This window comes from Amborella trichopoda, chromosome 13 (assembly GCF_054954075.1).
Source record: "Amborella trichopoda isolate Santa Cruz 75 chromosome 13, AtrichopodaSantaCruz75HAP2 v2.0, whole genome shotgun sequence".
In the NCBI taxonomy this organism is placed as follows: Eukaryota; Viridiplantae; Streptophyta; class Magnoliopsida; order Amborellales; family Amborellaceae; genus Amborella; species Amborella trichopoda.
In genome coordinates, this window is record NC_142348.1 from 46,678,785 (window position 1) to 46,684,784 (window position 6,000).

Consider the following 6,000-nt stretch of genomic DNA (forward strand, 5'->3'; position numbering starts at 1 on the left):
TTGGCAATACAAAACTGGAAGCTCGCACAAATATGCACTTTAAAAATAAATGGAAAAAATAAAATGAAAAAAACAAAAACAAGGGAGTACCCCGAGTCGGGGCCCTAGGCCCGACCTTCCTAACTTGGTAGATCCAAGCCTCAATCTAGGACACCTAAACTCAATTCTGTATCTTTTATCGAGAGAAGGTATCTATCTTCTTTAGTTTAGTTGTTTTCATGGTCAGTTTTAATGCTTCTAGGTGTTATCTTCCATGCTCTCTATCTAGTCTCCACTGCTCATTCTCACACAATATTGATAATGATATGAAATGAAGTTGTATTTTTACAATGGACACGGTGTTCCACTGTGGTAGGTAAAATAGAGATAGAACTGTTTTCGAAACCCATTATGTGTCGTTGTCTTTTAATCATGGAGTACCCTTTTCAAATTACATGGGCACCAAGATGAGTGTCAGAGTGTCTAGCTAGCGTTATAAATATAAATTTATATTTCGGTATAAAAACTAGATATCGGTGAGCATCATTATATAATTCATTTTTCTTTTTCTTTTTTTTGAAAAATGCATAAGATTATTTACTTATAGTATAAAGAATTCACAATCATCATTGAAAGGGGATGCAAAATCAGTAGTTTAAGGTGTTCATTCACTAGGCACAAAGTCTAGAAATATAACTTCTAGAATTACGTTACAAACTTTAGTTATCGGGTTTACATTTGATGGTTAAGAATAATTTTAACATTCCTATATCAAAAGTAAATAGTCTCTAGTATGCAATCCCCTCTTTTTATGAAGTCAATATTATAATATGATAATAAATATTATATAGTACATATTTTATACTTTGGTATAAAAACTAGATATATATATATATATATATATGCGTTTTTTGGATCTGATTAGGTCCGGATCTAGATCTGGATCCCATGTATTCTAGTTCCAAATCTGAATATTCTGGATCTGATCAGGTACGGATCCAAATCCTATGTATACTTTTTGGGTTCGAATCCAGATCCCGATAGATCCAGACACGATCCGACATATTCTCAGCCCTATTTCCTTAGCAAAAAATGATTTGAAATTATTATTGCTTTCGGCTGTAATTTTCGTGACTTGCAGGGTAAGTTGCATAAGAGCCGAGCTGAGGACCTAAAGCACCAAGTCGTACTTCTTTTTGAAGCCACTAACGATCCAGTGGCTCAGATGGAGCTCGTTGACACCATCGAACGGCTTGGAATTGGCTACCTCTTCGAGGACCGCATCAAAATGGCCCTTGATACCATTTACACTAATAACATCGGAGGATCCTCACGCAACGATCTACATGCTGCGGCCCTTCGCTTTCGATTGCTGAGGGAGCATGGATACAATGTTTCTGCAGGTACACCCCACTCTCTCCCCCGTCCCAACCGTGCTTTTTATGTTTGCAAAGCATGACCTGTAGCGTGTTAAAATAAAAAAGAAAAGGGAAAATTTCATTCGCAGTCCTAATTCCCCCTCTCATTTCAGGGTAGACCCTCTTGCCTTTTTACTTTTAAATGGCATAAGAAAACCACTATCAATTTCAACGAACCTCCTATCTCATATCTCCTTGTTTTATTCACTTTTGAATATATAAGTTAGTCTCAATAAACTATTTTTATACCATCTTAACTCAGAAACCCTTTTTACCATGCTTCTGCCCTTTTCAACCGATCAGATCTCCCACTCTCTCATTTCACCACGGTGAGCTCTCTCTCTCCACTATGACAAGGGCTCTCTCTCTCTCTTAATTCACACACTATGCTAACCCTAACGATATACCTCTCTCTCTCCCTGATTTCTACACCAAGTTATCTGAATCTCTTTCTCTGTCTAAGGGCCAATCCCCCAAACTCTTAAATCTTTCTTTGTTTAATGCACTATGACCTATATTTCTTTCTCTAACCTTGTGTTTAAAGAGATAAACGAATTGGCTGCAAAATTTAGATAGAGACTTACATGTAAGAGGGGGTGCGAGAGAGACTAATATGAGAGAGAGAGAGTGTCCTCAACGTGGTGAATTGAGGGAGTGAGAGATATAATGCATTGAGGGGTTGAAAAGGGGAAAAGCATAAATTTTTTTTTTTTGAACGAGATGAATTGAGAGTGAGAGATAAAATGGGGTTGAAAGGGAAAAAAATGACAAAAATATTTTTTGGGTTGAGGTGATATAAAATAGTTTGTTGGGGGCTAACTTTTATATTAAAAAATGAATAAAAGGGGATATGAGAGATGAGGGGGTATGTTGAAATTTTTAGGGGTTTATTTATTTTGCTTGAAAGGAAAAAGGGAGGAGGATCTATCGTGAAATGCAATGAGCAATTAAGGTTTCATACAAAATTTTCTCAAAGGGAAACTTATCAAATTATACTTACGATTTGAATTATTTAACATCTTATCGATTAGTTTTTATCTAATCTTAAATTGCCCATTACTCGTTTGATCAAATATCAAATAGCCCATAAAATGACGTATCAAAGTGGCATTTGAAATTTGTTGAATATGGTAATCACCAGGGGCTAAAATGTTAAATAGTTCAAAGTTTAAGTGTAGTTTGATAAATTTCTCTAACTAGCCGTTGACAAATGTAGTATGTCACTCCTTACAAAAGAAACAATTTTCACGTTTTTTTATTGGGAGAAAGGTTGGAGTGGAAGCGACATATTACATTGATTTTTACAAAGGGGAAGAAGAAAGGAATCCAATTTTGCTTGAACTTGCAAATACTTCAAAGCATCTTAGATTATGTGCAAAGAACAAGTATCATTGATTTTGGAGTGTTATGATTTAAGTTTCACAAGTTGCCCATATTCAAGGTTGGGAAACTTAGCAAGCAGTGATATTTCAGAAAATTTGCCGACTTAAGTGGCTTGAGCCAAATTATAATAACACTATGATTTTTCAGGGTTAGCAATACAAAACAATCATGATATTATTGTGATTTGCTATTGTCCAAATTATCAAATTACCCCTGCTTCTTTAGAGTTATCAATCCTCAAGACAGAACAACTTGGTTATTATTTAATATATTATGTGAGGAGGTACCTGATTTAAATGAAACTTAAAAAGTAAAGCTGCTAACACTAAAAGGGGTTATGATTTTGTAAGATGATTTGACCATTTACCTTATATTTTGCAAAGAAAATATAAGTCTATATGAATTCCAATACTAGATCTCTGTGGAACAATTTTTCTTTCATTCAGTTTTTTAAGTCTTTTAAGATTAGTTATGTAGATCTTTGACTGATTTCTTTTTGAATTTTTGATAATTTCGTAAGGCCCAAAATTCATAAGAGTCTATCATGAATTTCATTTATTGAAAAATTTCAAACTAACAGTTGCCACAAAGTGGTATAGAGAAATTTTTACTTCAATTATTGATTAAAAAATATGGACTGTCGCATTGTGAATAACAAGTATTTATCAACAGGTGGTGGAGAGACACAGGGTTTAGTGAGAAACTTCCTTTTGCTAGGGAGCGCATCTTGGAGTGTTTCATGTTTTCTTCTGCGGTGGCCTATGAGCCTCAATATGGTAGGTCAAGGAGGGACATGGCCAAAACTGATATTCTTTTAACAGTAATAGATGATGTTTATGATGTATATGGATCAATAGAGGACCTAGAGCTCTTCACTGAAGCAGTTGAAAGGTATGGTACTCACCAAATTACTTATTCCATATGTTCATAAACATCGAATTAGGATTAGACCCCGGCCGCCGAACTGTTGCGGGATTTGGTCTAGTCAAAGCTAGTTTGATAACTAGTTGAACCGGTTGGACTATATTTTGGAAATAAAAATCGAAAAATGAATATATTAATTTGATAATATAAAATATATTAAAATTTTCCAGCAATTGAATCATTTGAAACTAGTTATTTCGTCCAACCAAAACAGATCAAGTATTGGTATGTATGGTTTTTGACCAAACCTGATTTTCACTTTAGATTAAACAGGCCAAGGCACGGTCAGACCACCGATTTATTGTAGTCTTAATCACTGTGCATATTATTATTGTGAACCATGCTATGCTATACCAAAGTCATTGAACTGAACCAAAATTGTCCTCCTAGTACAATCACTTAATGCCAACCGGCCATTATTAACATTAATAATTGAGGTGATATATGATTTAAACTACAGTACATTGTTACGTATTGTTCTCGAAGTTGTATCAATCCTAGGGATTGAAATGTAATTGTCCCATTGAATATAATACCTCACAAAATGATTTTTCCATATTTCCCTTTTATAGGTTTGCTTTTATGCCCCCATTTCAATGAGTGCTCCTCCCTTAACATAACAAAGCCCATAGGTATCACTCCCTCTCAAATAAATGGCGTGGAAATCACATTTCAATGTTTCTCTACATGCATGGGGTCTAAACTAGCATCCTTCTAATATCATAACATTCCTCCCTTGTCATAGTTTAGATTTTACAAAAGGGAATTTAGATCCACAATTTCTTAGAACGGTGTTACAAACATCACAAGGCAATGATGTAAGTGAGCAAATCATCCATGAAATGTCATAAAATAATGGGTTAAGCCAGCAAATCCCTCAATAAAATGGAAGACAGAGCCAGGCAATATGGCTCTTTTATTTAACTGCTTACTCCTATGTCATTGAATCAACAGATGGGACCTCAAAGCCATGGAGTCACTTCCTGAATACATGAAAATATGTTACATGGGCTTGTACAATACTGTGAATCAAATGGCCTATGATAGTCTAAAGGAACAAGGCTGTTGTATCATAGCACCCCTCAGCAAGGCGGTATGCATTTCCTATTTAACTTGGTCTCAGTATCCTTATAGTTTTATATGACTTACTTTTGTGAAATAACTAATGCATATATTTCTCTTGTTATAGTGGGCTGGCACATGCAAGGCATACTTGAAAGAAGCAAAGTGGTTTCACAGTGGGTACAAACCAACTCTAGAAGAGTACTTAAGCAATGCCTATACGTCAATTTCGGGGCCACTTATTCTGTTTGCCGGTTATTCTCTCTCCGGAGAGAAAATTACACAAGAAGTTGTTGATTGTTTAGAACAAGTTCCAAGGATTGTCCGGTGTTCTTCTATGATTTTACGACTTACCAATGATATGGGAACTAGTACAGTATGTGCACTACATTTGGTTTAAAATTTCAATTGAGTGTTATTTGATTTTATTAACTAAAGTAAAGAAAATGATACTAATAAACTGCATAAATTTTCTCATGTACATTTGAAACTCATTTTATCTTAGAATTGAGAACGTACATTGCTATTGTGCATGAAGGATGAAAAAGAAAGAGGAGATGTACTTAAATCGATACAATGCTACATGCAAGAGACTGGTGCATTAGAGGAACAAGCGCGGGAGCACATTAGGGATTCAATCAATGATATATGGAAGCATCTTCATCAAGAATGCCTTACTCCATCTCCACTGCCAAAGACCTTCATCAAGGATGTTTTAAATATTGCGAGGTCCTTCGAATTCATGTACCAATATGGAGTTGGCTTTGGTGCTACTGTTCGTTCAACACTTGATCACTTCAACTCTTTGCTCTTCCAACCAATTGGCGTTGATGTTTAGGATCTATTTTCCTTTCTTGGATCTAAAGTCATGGTTGTTCTTCCATTTCATTAATATTGATGTTTGTATTGATGGATTGATGCTAGATATTCCTAAGTGTATGCTAAGAAGTTGAACTTCTATAACTCATGATGTCGTGTTAGCATCTTCAAATACTGAATAGTGACTTCTTAATGCACCCAAATGGATCACAACTTTGGATGGTTGGTGTTTTTTAATTTTTAATTTTTTCTTATTTATAATCCGGTGGGGAAGACATGCCCCATCCTTTTTGTTTTTGTTTTTTTTTCAAATAGTCTAGGAGTTAGTTTTTCGAATGTGTTAATGGGGTGACCCGTTTTTTCAAATAATTCAAGAGAGTTATTTGAAGGTGTTAAGGGGGGTAGTGTCAATGAA

General features: G+C 35.1%; 1 pseudogene across 1 annotated transcript; it reads left to right on the forward strand.

Moving 5' to 3' along the window:
* The first annotated feature begins 927 nt into the window (after positions 1-927).
* LOC148779277 ((-)-alpha-terpineol synthase-like) lies at positions 928-5,729 on the forward strand (annotated as a pseudogene). The gene is made up of 6 exons (XR_016048188.1): positions 928-969; positions 1,121-1,382; positions 3,453-3,671; positions 4,659-4,797; positions 4,894-5,142; positions 5,305-5,729. The product of XR_016048188.1 is annotated as a (-)-alpha-terpineol synthase-like (transcript).
* The last annotated feature ends 271 nt before the right edge of the window (positions 5,730-6,000 follow it).